At 59.6% G+C, this 15,303-nt stretch overlaps 1 protein-coding gene across 2 annotated transcripts in view; it reads right to left on the bottom strand.

Annotated features, from left to right (window-relative positions):
* The window catches only part of CARD11 (caspase recruitment domain family member 11), a 71,146-nt gene extending 57,662 nt beyond the window's left edge, over positions 1-13,484 (bottom strand). For both annotated transcript variants that reach the window (XM_053927115.2, XM_053927118.2), the window contains exon 1: positions 13,269-13,484. The gene's annotated coding sequence lies outside the window, so the exon portion shown is untranslated. The remainder of the gene's footprint in view (positions 1-13,268) is intronic.
* Between the last annotated feature and the right edge of the window lie 1,819 nt (positions 13,485-15,303).

The following is a 15,303-nucleotide window of genomic DNA, read 5'->3' as shown; positions in this document are numbered from 1 at the left end:
GGATGTTTATGACAGCTCCGTGCCTAACCGCCCACACCTGGAAACAACCCAACGTCCCCCACGCGTGACCAGCATGGTGCACCACGCCACGGATGCCGCGGGGCCATCAACGGAGCAGGCGGCTGGGACACACAAGGACATGGATGAACCTCAGAGACAGTGCGCTGGGCACAGGAAGCCGGTCCCAAAGGGCTCCACGGGGCGGGGATTCTGCTGCCATGAGATGCTTGAAAACAGAAGATGCCAGTGTCGGACACATCAGTGGTGCCAGGGTGGGGGTGAGGGGAGGGCGCCACGAAGGAGCAGAGGGAGGGGGCTGTTGTTGGGGGGATGGGGCTGTTTCTGCATCCAGACTGTGGTGGTCACTTGAATCCACTTTTGCACCAAAATCCAAAGGACTGTGCGCCAGAGGGAGCCGATCTTCTGTGTGTTCAGCAGACCAAGTGTCCTGGTTGGGACTATGAGTTGTGTGGTGTCCCCGGCTACCCAGGGAGAAGACTGGGCTGGTGACTAATGTGAAACCCAAAAGAGGGCTGAGGAGGGAGCTGGGGCCGCAGACAATGACGGACCTAGCTGTTAGCGAGATCGGCGCCCAGCGCACCGGAAGCCACGCAAGGCTGGTATTTCGTGGACCGTGTCCTGTAGACACCAATGAGGCACCACAGAAGGGGAGGAGCTCAGGGAAGCTGGGAGTTTGCCCACATTCCCAGAGCGCCTACTGGCAGAGGCCAGCTGGGAACCCCAGCCGACTGCTCCAATGTCCAGAAACTTCCCCATGAGCTGAGCTGCCTCCCTGTGGTGCGGTGCTGGACCACGAAAGGCCGACCTGAGGAGTAAAAGCTCTGTGCACGGTGAACAACGGCAAGAAGGAAAGAAGGGCGGAGTCGGGGAGGGCAGGGCAAGGCCCCCTCCAGACCTGTCCCTTGTCACATGGGAACAGACCTCACCTGCCCGGGCCCCTCCTCCTCACCCACCTACCAGGCTCATCAGGACAGGACACCCCACACTGGGAAGGTGGGTGCTCTCAGAGCTCGATTGGCTAGGGCCATCCCTTTCTCCTCTACGGACTGGAGGAGTCACCCACGTGTCCAGGGACGGTGTGAGTTTTAATTAAAGGGACCGCCACGGTGGTTCCTGGATGCGGCCCGGCAATCCGCACCTAAGGGTGCTGTCTTAAGTCTCAGAGTCTCGGTGCACTGGCTGACTTCCCCGGGTGGGCTCTGGAATCAGAGTCTGGAAGCTGTGTCAGCCCTGGGGACCTGCCTCGCCTGCGAAGGTGGGAGCTGGCGTGGGAGCCACTCCAGACCCGAGGCCCCTCAGGAGGCGTTAACGGGCTGAATTATTTCCCCCCAAATTCACCTGTGGATGTCCTGACTCCCGGAACTTAAGATGTGACCGTGCTTGGAGACCGTGTCTTTGAGGAGGCGTTGAGCTAGAACGAGATCACTGGATTGGGGTCTAATCCCACGGGGCTGGTGTCAGTAAGAACAAGAGATTAGAACACAGACAGGCACAGAGGGATGGCCGTGTGAGGACAAGGGAGCAAGTCCTCTAGAAGTCAAGGTCACCTGGATGTCAAGGAGAGAGGCCTCAGGAGCAGTCAGCCTGGCCGATGCCTTGAGCTCGGAACCCCAGCCCTGGGACTGAGAAAAAATAAATTTCAGTAGTTGACGCTGCCCAGACTGTTGTGCTGGGTGTGGCAGCGGAGGGGCTAACATAAGGCCCTGTAGACCCTCCCCCATTTGATGGCACCCACCCCCAACCTGGGCCGGACACTGCCCCCCGCCCCCAAAGTTGTGGTGAGGTACTAAGTCCTGCCACTGGCCCTTGGGTCCAGAGCTGGAGAGCTGCCCACAGAAGCTTCGTGCTGTCCCTCCCTTCCTTGCCCCTTCCCGCCACTGCAGAGTGCCACGTGGGCGCCGAGCTCACTTGGTGAGGACTGGCCGTGCCCAACCCGCCGTGGGAAAGGCCGGAGTTCGTTTTAAAGCCAGAGAGAGAGGAAGCGGGAGCTGGCCGGCTGCCACTCCAACTGCACTCAGTCTCCAGCTTCCTGTCCCCCCGCTGGGCACACATCTTTTAAGACCGTTGGAAGCAGACGGATGACAGCTTGGGTGCCCCGCCTCCGCGTGGAGGGGTCAGGATGAAAGAATGACCTCATTACGAGGTGCCCTGCCCTCCGCCCGCCCTGTCTGCCTCTCAAGGCAGCCTTCCAGTTACCACTTAGAGGCGGAGGAGCCGCACGGGGGGGTCAGGGATTGCGGCCCGGGCCCGAGGCCGCCCTCCGCTAAAGGGCCCTCACACTGCCAGCCATGTAAACCTCCTGTGAGAGTGGTTCTCAGCTGGGCTGTCGCGGGACCCAGGCGACCTACTCCCACCCGAGGCGCCTGGCTGCCCTCCCCCACTTCGCCGCAGCACTCACAGGTCCTGCCATCCCCCCAAAGCCCCGTGCTCCCCTCGGTGCGCCGCCTCCCTTCTGAACTTCTGCTGCACTTTGTGACGAAGGGCGAAGTCGTGGTGGGAATGCAAAATGCCGCAGCAGCTCTGGGAAGGGCCTGGCAGTCCTCCGAAGGTCAAACACAGAGTGACCCCGCCGTTCCCCTCCTGAGTCGGTCCCCGGGGGACCCAGCACCAGATGGTCTGACAGCTCCTGGACTGGGATGGGCACAACAAGGCCACTCACAGCAGCCGGCAGGTGGAAACGACCAGACGTCTGTCAACAGGTGACTGGGTGAGCGAACTGTGCTGAATCCACACGGTGGGCTGGTCTGAGGCCACAAGGAGGCAGCGGGGCTAACAGGCCGCAGCGGGGAGACCCGGGAAACCCGGGCTCTGGGGGCGGGAGCCTGCGCCCAGAACACGTGCCGCTCCCGTGAAACCCCAGAACACGGCGTCCAGAGACGGAGAGCAGGTCAGCGGTTGCTGAGGCTGCGGGACGCCGGTTTGCAGCCAGGCACAGGCGATGGCGGCACATCGTGACAGCATTAAATGCTTCCCCACTGCGCGCTGGAAATGGTCAGTCTCACGTCGTGAGGATTTCACCTCGTGGGAAAGAAGCCGTCATGGGTTCTTAGAGCTAGAAGGCACTTCCGCCGAGTCCGCCTGGCGGAGATGTAGGAATCCTCAGCGGGCTCACACCGGGGACACAGCACGCCCTCCTGGCTGAGACTCGTGACTCACAGGCAAACAAAGCGCGGGGCGGGGATGCCGGGGAGGGGCAGACTGGGGGCTCCTCTGGGCTGCACGCCGCTGGGGATGGTAGGTGCTCCTGGGATGACTTCACCGCTCCTCCCGGTTCAGTCCTTCTCTCATCCCAAACTGGGTAATCTATGGCTTCCTTGGCCTTGCTTCAGGCTATGCTACCCATAACACCAGAAACAGCGTTTGTGGCTTCTCACCTTTCTCCCACGGAATTCGGACTGCAGCCGTGCCTTTCGTGTGCGTAGAAAGTACCTGGGAGGCCGCACAGATTCTGATTCAGTGGGTCCAGGCCGGGGGCCCCAGACCCCGTGTGTTTAACCAGCTCCCAGGCGAGGCGATGCCGCTGGCCTTCGGACCACACCCTGCGCAGCAGTGGGGGGAAGGCCACGTGGCGGGGCGATGGGAACAGCCCGCATCGCCATGGGGGTTGTGGTTACGTGGGTGCCTACCTTCATCCAAACTCACTGCACTGCGTACTGAAAGTGGGTACAGTGTATCGTATGTAAATTATACTTCGACAAAGCAGACTTAAAAGGAAACACCCGTTCTAGAGGAATCACGGATCTGAATGAGGAAAATGAAACACAGAAGCCTTCAGAAGGAAACACAAACCTTGGGGTCAGCGTATCTTTCTTAGACTCAGACCAGAGTTCGCCGTAAGGACAAAAACCCGTATTAAAACGAGACCTTCTGCTCATCAGCAGACTCCATTAAGAAAGTTCAAGGGCAAGCCATAAACTGAAGAAAAGTACCTCCGACCCACTTCCCTGACAAAGGACTCCCACCTGTCATGTATGAGCTACAACAATTCCATGACAACCCGGCTACCGGAGAGAAAACCAGGCACTTCCCGAAGGGGATCCCAGTGGCCAACAACCATGCGCGAAGGTACCCGGCTTAGTCATCAGTGAAACGCAAATTTAAACCTTAGAGTTATTTGTTTTGACAGCACACCCACCAGAGTGGCTAAAACGGAGAGACAGACAATACTGGATGTGAGCACAGACGTGGGATGCCCGGCTGCGGATGGGGGCGCAGCTGCTACCAGGCTCTTGGGACCCTCGGGTCGGCAGCGCTGAGCGCAAGTGTCCTCTGAGACCCTCCTGGGTGGGAACGCAAACAAGTGTCTCCCAAAGGAGAGAATGAGAACACTCACGGCAGCCTCATTCGCAATGGCCCAGACCGGTTCGCCAGCTCACCAGCCATCAGCAGTCGTGCCGACAGAATGTGAAGTATTTAAAAGCAGACTTCTTGGCAATGAAAGCACGAGAGAGAGAGAGAGAGAGAGAGAGAGAGAGAGAGAGAACTACCGCTACAGGCGACCACAGGGACAGGGCCGGGTGTGCAGGGCGCCCACTCCGACTGGCACTTTGCACACACAACCGATGTTGCTTAAACACATGAGTGTCCCGAGCGATACTGGGGACACCCTTACACCACAAATCAATACGACGGCAAAGTCATCACGGTGGCTGAGCACCGTCCTTTCTTAAGCGGTCCCGTCGTATTTCTCGATCTGGGTGCAGGTCGCACTGTGGACACCCCCTGAGCTTCCCACTTGGGACGTGTGTGTGCCCTGTATGTGGGACACCTCAGTGCGAAGTTTGTTTGACATAATAAAACTGACCCTGGCCTGTGGGCCCTGAGAGGCCCTGCCAGGCCCTGCCTCGGGCCTCCCATCTGCTCTCCTCGCTGCCCTCTGACCCTGCACCCCTACCCTGGCTGGTGGCTCCTGCCCCAGCCCCCAGTGGCTGGCCCTCACTCTCGGGACAGCCTCTGCCTCCTTGGGACAGCCTCTGGGGGCTCTCGGTGGCCTCTCCTGCCCCTGGCCCCACATCTTCAGGACTTTTTTCCAACCAGGACGTAGCCCACCTCCACGGCCGTGCACTGTGCTGCTTCTCTGCTTGGGAGGCCTCTGCTCTTCTCTGCCTGCGAGGAACCCCTTTCCAGCTGCCAGCCTCTGGGAGGCCCCCGGCAGACTGCCTTAGTTTCGTCACAAATGCTTTCTCTTGCCGATGACTACCTCCTCACTGGACTACAGCCTTGTTGGGTAGGGGGAGCCCAGTTTTCCATCCTCCTGCCTGAGCACCAAGCAGAGCGCCCGTGACCGGCAGACACTGGGACCACGAGTGAGTGGACAATGGTGGTAATGGATGTTAATGTACGAGGACCAGACAGAGGGATGTAAGCAAAGGCTTGGCAGACGGCTCACACCGGATTTCGGATTTGGAGGGGACCCTTCAGAGCTTGCTCTAGGGCGCCCCACCTCCGCTGACAAGTGTGCACCATTGCATGTGTCCCTGAGTGAGGTGCGCACCGCACTGGCTGGGCACTCGCTGGACGGTAGCTAGTTTAACTTCCTGTGAGAAGGGCCCTGCTGTCTCCGCTTCGCAGGTGAGGAGAAGGGAACAGAGATGGTCAAGGGCTCATCCCAGGTCGCACGGCTGGTGGGCGGCCGAGCCCACGCCCATTCCGCCTGTTGTTCTGCGAATAACACCAGGTGTTGAATTGCTGAAAGGCCCACGGAAGGAACAGGAAAGGCGACGGGGAGGTGTCGGGGCCCACTCGGCCCTGCGCGGCACGGTGACTCAGGCAGCCTTTCTGTCCCTCTCAGAGCGGGCACCGTGGGTGGCCACCCCCTCTGCCATGGAACGGCCTGCCTGGAAAGAGCCGCGCCCCCAACCCCGAAACACAGCCATCCGTTCTGTCCGGAGCCCCTCAGCTCCTGCCTGAGATTTTCAGGTTCGAAGCAAAACAAAAATCTGATTCACTGTTTCCAGTCCTACAGGAAACTCAAGTCCTTTATTCTTCTGCCACTAGAAAAAAAAATCAAACCAGAAAAAAACCCTTTATGTCTTAGAAGAGTTTTGAATGCTTCTCATTTCATACCGCACCAAACATCGTTCACGACGAAGGCCTCGGAATAAAGCCAGAGGAACAGGCAGGAGGAAATGAAACACATCACAGTGAAACATACCTGCTAATAAATAGGAGCCCAGGCAATGTATCCCGCGCAGAACACACCCTTGGCAAGAAGAAATGCCCCAAGCTTTGCTCACACAGAGTAATGGGAGGGCAGATGGCTCCCCTGGGAACAGTTCACACCCAGAGGGGGCTGCAAACAGAGACCGTGTTTGGGATTTTGGCGGAAAACACGGGGCGTTTGTGGCATTCGCAGTGGAAGAAGGGAGACTTGTCGATTTAGGCACTTTTTTTTTTTTTTTTTTTTTGTCATTAGGTAACAAAAGCAGAGATGCCTGGCTGTCTCCACGGGAGGCCCAGGCACCCGTGGCAGAAATGAACCCGAGGTGTGCTGGGCAACACCCCGGGGCACCTGCCGCTCCCACTGCTCACCCGGAACACTTTCGAACTCCGCAGATTGGGGGAATAAGGACGACCCTGAAGGGGACACGAAAACCCGCTTTGGGAAGAGCTCCCCCCCCCCCCCCTCTGTGCAGAAGCACAGGGACGTGGTGGGGACTGCGGCCTAGGCTGCAGGGAGCACGAGGCTGGCAGGTGGGAGGTGCTGGAGGCGGTGCTGGGCTTTCCCCTGCCCAGTTGGGGGTCGTTAAAAGAAATGCACCCCACACACCCAGTGTCCATGGTGACCCCCCTCCTCGATGTCCCCAGAGCATCCGAACGCCACTGTCTCACCAGAGGGAGGGCAGAGAGAAAGCTCGGCTTCTGCCCAGCCCCATAAGACGGTGCAGAGGAAGGCGTGACTAACAGGAATTCATGACTAGAGAGGTCAATTAATAACAATAAAACCTCCCATCTATAGAACATTTTGTTATTTCCAAAGCAGTTTTCCCCCCACCGTCTCCCGTGCTCCTCAGAGCAGTTTCGAGCGGTAGGGAGGCGGGGATTATCTATCTCCCTCTCGCTGGGGAAGAAACGGAGCCTCGGACAGTGATTTGCTCAAGGTCACGGCGCAATCATGGATTTTTAAAGCTGGAGGGTTCTCGGCCCCGCCGAGCGAGGGCGGAGATGACTAATAGGAGGCACCAGGCTTCAATTTTCAGTTTCACGCCCACAGCAGACATGGGCAATCGATCATGGACTCTCTTCACGGAGCTCGGGCTCTTCTCCGCCGGCCTGGCTCCGGCCCTCAAGACAAAACCCATGTGCCACCTGCCCTTTGCCTCGACTCTTCGTCACACCTCGCGTACGAGGAAGCTGAGATCAGAGGGGAGAAGGGACTCAGCCCGTCGGCCCACAGCTCGCTCTGTGCCCCACGTGCAGGGTAAGCAAGTCCCCGCCGGCCTGAGGAGCCTGAGGACCACACGCCTCCCCACTGAGCCAGGGCCCCCGGGCTTTCTGTGATGCGGCTTTGTCTCTGGGAGCGGAATCACGGGACCGGCCGAGGTGTTGCGTGGAGCACCGGGTAGGATGGAAGAGAGGACGTGGGGTGGAAAATCAGGAGTTTGATTCTGGACCTCCTGTGAGTCCAGGTAGACACGTCGAGGCAGTTGGCTATTAAAGCCTCGAGCTCAAGAGGGGCCTCAGGCAGGGGACGCGCGCACTTGGGGGTCGTGAGTGCAGGGGTGACTTTCAAAGCAGTGAGACCAGACGGTGTCTCCTGGGAAGGAGAGCGAAGAAAGAGGAGGCGCAAGGCACTCTGGCCCGAGAGGTCGAGGACATGTGGGAATCGGAAGAGGGACAAGGAGGGGGTGTCCACAGACATGGGGAGAATCAGAAGCGTGAGGGAGCCCCGGTTCCAGCAGGAAGGGGGAGCTGGCTGTGTCCAGGGGTGCTGCGAGGTCAGGCCCTCTAAGGACTGAGACTGGACCGTTGGACTTGGCTATGGAGGCCCTCATGTGGGGGACAGAGAGGGCAGACGGCACTTTCAAAGAGATCAGCCGGAACGCAGTCACGGACCGAACGGTGTCTCCCAAGTTCAACGTTGAGCCCTGACCCCGGGACCTTGGACTGGGACACTCAGACTTGAGAAGGAAAAGCAATAGTTCTATTGGCTGGGCGCGCCCTCAGTTTCTGCTGTTGGTGGTGGTCCCCCGACTCGGGGCAGTTACAGGAATCCACCCCTCCTGCCGAAGCCAGTTTCCTCTGCGCCCTTCCACCTCCCTGGACTCAACACCCACGTGTCTCCAGGGGCCCTGGGAAGAGCCTCCCCCGAGTGTGGGGGAGGCCACGCATTTCAAAGACGGAGAACTCCCACAAGGAGGGAGGACCTCCATGTCCTCCATCTTTCACCGGCGAGAAAGGATGACCTTGGGCCCCGCTCCCCAGGCCCCATGGAGGTTAACAAGTTGGTTTTCAAGCAGCATCTGAGCATTGAAGACAGGAGGCTCGAAGACAAGTGCGAGGTATCGTTATTATTCAACTGAATGTTTCCCCTTGAACCAACCGTACTTGAATCCCTTTTTGAAAAAGGACATTTCTTCTTAGGAAACGTCACTGAATCACATAAACCTTACTCAGAGGCAGGGAACAAAGCACCGATGTTGGTAAAAGGTGGTTTCACTTCACACCAACATTCACCCACTGAAACAACTGTGTACCAGTCCTCGGACGACGCTGGCTCGGGGCTTCTGTCCGCCCTCTGATCAAAAGCACAGGTCCTGGCCACCGAGGCTCCTGTGGGCACGGTCACGGCAGCTCTGCCAGAACAGCCCCCAACTGCAAACAGCACGATGCTCTTCAGCAGAAGGAAGGGTGATACATTGTGGCAGATCTGCACAACGCGATCCCGCAATCCCGCAGCGATGGAAAACCCCCGCCCCACCTCCCGTGACCGCCACACAGAACATGAAGGAAACCCGAGCTGGAGACAGGAGACGCCTGTGTGTGATTCCACTTCTGTGAGGTTCAAAGGCAGGCGGGGGGCGGGGAGGAGGAGGGCCTCATCCACGGAACCCACTGGGTTCGGGGAGCGTGCTGTGCGCCGTGCCTCGATGCTGGGAACCCTTCACCAGTCAGGTTTGCTGTTCAGTGGGAGCGGGGGGCCCTGGGATTTCGCTTACTGGCACCTGCCTGGAGCTGGAAGATGCTACGCAGGAAATCGTGTCCTTCTGGCGGGAAACAGGGAAGCTAGAACTGGGCTGGCGGCAGAAAACTCGGAGTCGGGGCACCCACACTGGCCCCTCTTTTCTTAACCTTGCTTCTCCTGCTTGCTTCTTACTCATAAAGATGGTAGACGCTCATAGTAAAAACAAACCAGAGAGAAGGATACAACATAAATACCGAGATTCTTCCCCTTGGATGGGGCCCCCGAGCCCCGTCCCCCAGACATCCGACCAGAAGCAGTTTCTTCTTCTAAGAGCTGCTGTTTCCTTCTAGAAACACCCACACGTCGCAGCCCAGCCAGACCCGTCTGCACCTTGTTAACGGCCTCACAGAATTCCACTGTAGGGACCACGCTGCCCTTCAGGGGTCTCTGTGTGGCTTCAGGCTTCTCCCCACAGCAAACGATGACGCAACAGTTACCACCGGCGAGGAGGCCAGGCCCGGCTGTGCCCCCGGTTTCTCGGAGTACGGGGCTCATTCGTCCATCGTACAGGTGCACCTCCCTCCCCCTCGATGCACGAGAGCGCCTGCCGCCCCTCTCCCTGCCGCCGGTCGGTTTTATCAAATTTTCTGATCTTTGCCCGTCTGACAGGTGAAGATGGCAAGTCCCTGTTGTATGACCTCCCACCTATTTCACCGTAAACGAGGCGTATGGGTTGGTGGGTTCGCGTTCTCTTTGCTCAGACCTTTTAAGATGCATTTGTCTTTAGATAGAATTCCTGACTCTGGAGACCCAGCTGTCGTTGGTCGGGGGACCCCTGCTCTTGTGCTCATTGTCTGCCTCTGGACAAGTCTGGCTGACCCACATGTCTGCAGCTGCTTCCACACTACAGGCTGGCGGGGGGTGGGGGAGCACTGCAACACAACCGACGTGCCTGGGGGAGCCGGACCCCAGGACCAGAGCAGGGGAGAGAGAGCCCAAGCCATGGGGCCACCAACACCCGTTCCACAAACCAGACAGCGAGCATTGAAACCTCTGAGGCCTGAGCAGATCACAGCCCAAACGATTACCCCTGAAACTCACCACCCCATCAGAACCACTGGCCCAGAGCAGGAGCAGCTCGGGGAGGCTGGGGACGCCCCACCAGCGTGCTCTGCCCAAGTGGTGTGGCGCGGGGAGGGGACTGGCATCTGGGAATGTGTCTGTTGAAGCTTTCTTTAGCAGAAAAGTGGTTTTAAGGGACTTCCACGGAAGTTGCTTTTTCCTTTTCTTTCTGTTCCAGTATGGACGCCACTACCCACGGGTTCCAGACCCAGGGGACCATGTGGTGAGCCCGCAGGGCAGGCTTCCCTTTGCCCCGTGCCGGGGGGCTGGGCTCGCAGACCAGGAAGCTAGGTGACGGAGCCCAGCGTGCCGGAGCGGGGAGGCCGCCTGCCAGCCCCCGGCGGGGCCTCGGGAATGACAGCAAAGGCAACGATATGTCACATCTCGTGTCCTCTCATTTTGTGCTTCCTGTAACTGACGAGCCTGAAAATAATCAACATTAGCGTCCCGGCTGCACTGGGGAGAAACGACTCTCCGAGAGCTGGAGTGGCTGCAGGCCTGTCCAAGGTCACAGGATGAGCACAGGCCAGCAGTGGCCACTGGGACCCACGCCTGCGGCCACAGCGCGATGCACCTTCAACTCTCCCCACGGCCTCAGACACAGAAGGTGGCACACGGACCTCCTACCGCCCTCTCCCCTTGACCTGACTTTCGTTTTAAACTCGAGTCTCCACGACCTGGTCGTGAGAAACAACGGCAGCCAGGCTGTGTCGGGGCGGTGGTCCTCCAGAACACTGGCCCGAGGGGACTTAACCCCGGCCCCGCTCCCAGGGGGCGCCGGCTCCAACGCTGAGCACAGGGCCAGGCCAAACCGAACAGAGGCTGTTTTTAAACTGATGTGAGGACGCTCCAGGCCTCAGCGTTCGATGCTCCTTTCCCTCCCCATCATCTGAGAGTCAGTAGTCCCTCTGGCCTGCTGCGTGGGGTGGCACAAGGAGCTGTCGTTCGAGGCGCCCTCAGCCTCCACCATTCCCCGCCCCCCCCCCCCCCCCCCCCCCCCCCGCCAAACCTGAAGCAAGGCTTGCTTCTGGAGGTGGACACACACCACGTGGGAGAGCGGAGGAGGACGTTAGGAGGCGGCCCTGACAGCACCATCCCAGCCTGGAAGCATCTGTCACTCTCCAGGGCCTCGGGGTCCCAGCGTCTCTCAGCTGGCCTCCCGCCACCATCCTCTCTGCCCGAACTTCTCTTCCACCCAGTGTGGGTCTGAGCCACCCGCTGGCCAGGGCACACACAGCCTGCACAGCACAACCTGCTTAGGGACGTCTGGGTCTCACACTCCTTCCGCGTCCCCCACAGCGTCCCCTAGAGGGTGCACATGGACTGACTCTCACGTGGGCCACCAGCTTTAGAGAAGAGTTAGGTTTGCAGGTCATTTTAGAAGATCACGTAGAGGATAAATGGGCAGAAACGTAGGGTCCACCTGGACAGTGGACGGTCACTCAGCCTTGAAAAGGAAGGACACTCGGCCACCTGCTATGATGGTGATGGACCCTGAAGTCATTATGCTCAGTGACATCGCCCAGACGCAGAAGGACAAGGGAGGTATGATCCCACTGAAAGGAGGGACCTAGAGTGGGCCGATGTGTACACGGAAAGCAGAGGGTGGGGCCGGGGGCTGGGGGAGGGGCTTGGGGAGTGAGTGCTTCTGGGGACAGAGTCTCCGTGTGGGAAGGTGGAAGTAGTGACGGTGGGGGCGCTCGCACAACAGTGCAAATGTGCGTGATGTCCCTGAACTGGACACTGGTCAGAGGTGCAGATGCCACGTTTATGTGGTGTGTGTTCTACCATAATCTGAAAAATCACACGCAGGACAGTCCCCTGCGGCCTCAGGCTGGACAGGTGGGCCCCCAGCCTTTGGTTTGAACTGGTGCTGATAACACCTACCAAACTGCTCTGCTGGGATGACAGGCGGGGTGCCAGGCGCCGCCCCCTGCCCTCAGGTCACCCCAGCCCACGAGGAGCCGTCACTCTGCAGCTGCCGCCAGGTGGACAGAAGCGGAGATTTGGAAAGGACAGAGCGTGACGTGGAGAGAACTCTGGTGCCTGCTGTGCACAGAGCAGGCACCAGGGACCCCTCCTCCCTGCCAGGATGGTGGCCTTTACTCTTTGGGAGAAGTTTTATCAACGGTAAACCTGCGGCTTTGAGAGAAGGCTGGGCATGCAGGTCTGTCTGGTCCAAGACCGAGCATGTGCAGGGGGCCCCCGGCTGACACTCAGGAGCCCAGACAGATGCTGCAGCCCCCACAAACCCTTTCCTATGGGGCAGGCTGCCCCCTCAGCACAGCTGCGGCCCTGTGGCCCTGGGAGAGTCCCATCCCCTGCTCTGCACACAGCCCACAGCCTGGGCAGTGTCCTGGGGAGGTGACCTCACCCTCAGTCTCGCTTCGGTGGGGACGTGGGCCCTGCTGAGGCCTCCCATCCACTCTCTGTGAGAGGGGCTGTCCTTTCCTCCCTCCCCACCAGGGGCCCCAGCTCTCAGGAGCCTCTGAGTCAGGCCTGGTTGTGGTCTGGAAACTTCCTGTCCTCTCAGGTGTTAGAAAAGATTCTTTTCCTCCCTCTGGGGCAGGTGCGCGGGAGGGAGCCCTGCCCGGCCTCTGTGGCTGGGCCCTTATTCATCCCTTTCCTCTCCAAGGGGCTGGGGACTTTGCCAGATGGAGATGCTTGGAGAGGGTCTGAGAGGAACCGGAGGAGAGACACGGGGAGGTGGAAGTGTAAGAGAGAACGTTTGGAAGGGGATAGACAGCGGAGAGAGGGGGAAAGAGATGGGAGAGAGGTCTGGGGGCCCAGCACTGGGCAAGCCCAGCCAGCCACTCCCCGACACCCTCCGCCACCCCTCACAGCCCTGTCGCCCCCAGGCATCCCCCCGCCGGGAGCCCTGTAACCTCGAGTCTCCTCTCCCCCACCCCTGTCACTTCCCCAGCCACGACTGAGCTTTCCCCCAGCACCTCCCCCCACTCCCACCCTGTCCCCCCACCCCCGCGCTCGGCGCCGCGCCTACCTGGGGTGCTCATGCTCTGTCAACCGCGGGGCGCCTCCTCCGTGCAGGCTGCCGGCTTCCTCCCGGGAGCCCAGCCCTCAGTCCTGCCTGCCCGCCGGGGGGCTGCAGGGCCGGGAGCGGGCAGCGCACTGCCCAGGCAGGAGTCAGACAGGAGACCGGTAGAGGCAAAAGAGAGAGAAAAGGAGAGAAAGTGTGTCACACACTGGGAGGGGTGGGGGAGGGAAATGCAAAACCCGACAGGAAATGAGACTAAAAAAATGCAAAAGGTTAGAAAAAGAGATAAGGAAGAGGGGGAGGGAGGAGTTTGGGTCCCAGGCCTGGGAGGAGGGCGGTAACCAGGTGGGTGTGGTGGGGGTGGGGCGGGGGTGGGATTTCTGATACGGGGCCGGGATTGGTGGACCCAGAGGGAGGTGGGGGAGACTCAGGTAAGGTACTGCCCCAGGTGGGGGACTCCCGCCTGGGGCCATCTGCCCCCACCCAGCTCTGAAAACCTGCCAGAGCTCAGATGTGGCCTTGGGAGGGGACACCCCTTCTGGGGGGGGTCCCATAGAATTGTGGGGAGCAATGAATCCTGCAGCCTTGAACAGCCCAGGCCTCTTGCCTGCCTAAGCCTTTGTTCTGGAAGCTTCCTGGGAATGGCCTGGGATCAGCAGGCCTCCAAGGGCTTCTCCCGGAAACTTCCTGGTGACCAAGGCTGTTCCCTTCCTCACCCAGAGCCGGGGGGGGGGGGGGGGGGGGGGCGCGCACCCAGTCCCAGGGCCCTGGGCCTGCAGGAGAAACTGATTTCTGCGTGCTGACATTTTAATACTGTTCCTCCGGCAGCCAGGGCAGGGACCCAGGCTGAGCCACTCTGTCACAGACAATGCGGGGAGCTGGGGCCAGGGGTTCACATGGGTCAAGGAAAAAATGTGGATGAACTGGCACCAGAGAATCTTGGGCTCCACTGTCTATTACCTCCTGGCCTACTCTGCCTCAGTTTACCTCTCCATTCTCCCCCTTCTCCCCCCACCCCTGCCCCCATCTGCCAGAGGACACACCCTCTTGACTCCTGGTTTAAGTCCTCAAGAAAAGCCGTTGCATCCATTGAACAGCTAAGCAGGAAGACTGATGCCCAGCAGCACTGGTGGCTCTGAGACCTCGGCTGGTCTGAGGGGCCCGTTGTGTGGACGCACACGGGCCGGCAAGCAGGGGGACCCACGTTTGCGTTCTGCCCAGACTATCGGACACCGGAACCAAGAGCCACAGGCAGAGAAAGGTCCAAGGTGAACGCCAAGGGCCACAGCCTGCGGGTCCTCATCCCTAGGTGTCCCGGGGCCCGGGTGCGACCCCGGGCTCTCGAGGCTTGTCCGCCAGGCAGTGTGGCTTTGGAAGGGAATGCTGGCCTCCTTCACGAAGCAGGGAGGATAGGTGTGCCCTGCCGTGAAGCACACAAACTCTGCCGAAAGCTTGAGGAATTCTCACAAAGCTAACACACCCTTGTGAAACCACACTTGTATCAAAAAGCAGCTTTGCTCCCCACAAATCCCTCCTCTGGCCCCTTCTGCCACCGCCCACCCAGAGGGCCACAGCTGACCTCTGTGTTCACGCAGACCTGAGCTATCACCTGCAGAACTGAGACACTCATTAAATGGAGCCACACACAGGTTCTCCTCGGGGTCTGGCTTCTTTCAAGCGACAGTCTGCTCTTGAGACTTAGCGAGGGGATTCCGTGCAGGTTTAGTTCCCTGGAGCCGTGCCTCTTCCTCCCCGAACACCTTAGAATTAGGATTTTAAACATTCGGAAGAGGGTGGTAGAGTGAACACCCGTATGTCCCACCGATGACGCCACGGTGGACGTTTGCTAGATTCGCTTCACCACAGACGTACTCGCCTGTTCCTCTTGTCACTGGTCCTCGAGCCTGCCCGCGTTTCCCAGGGACCGGGGACACATCGGCACACTGCACCTGCCAGCCCCGCCTCGCGTGCATCGTTAACCGGAGAGTTTCAGGGGGTGAAACGCACGCAGGGGTTTAAACTGTGCCCTGACATGAGTTTT

Source organism: Desmodus rotundus, chromosome 6 (genome assembly GCF_022682495.2).
Source record: "Desmodus rotundus isolate HL8 chromosome 6, HLdesRot8A.1, whole genome shotgun sequence".
In the NCBI taxonomy this organism is placed as follows: domain Eukaryota; kingdom Metazoa; phylum Chordata; class Mammalia; order Chiroptera; family Phyllostomidae; genus Desmodus; species Desmodus rotundus.
Note: the sequence above shows the minus strand (reverse complement) of the source record. Positions and strands in the feature narration are given on the sequence as shown.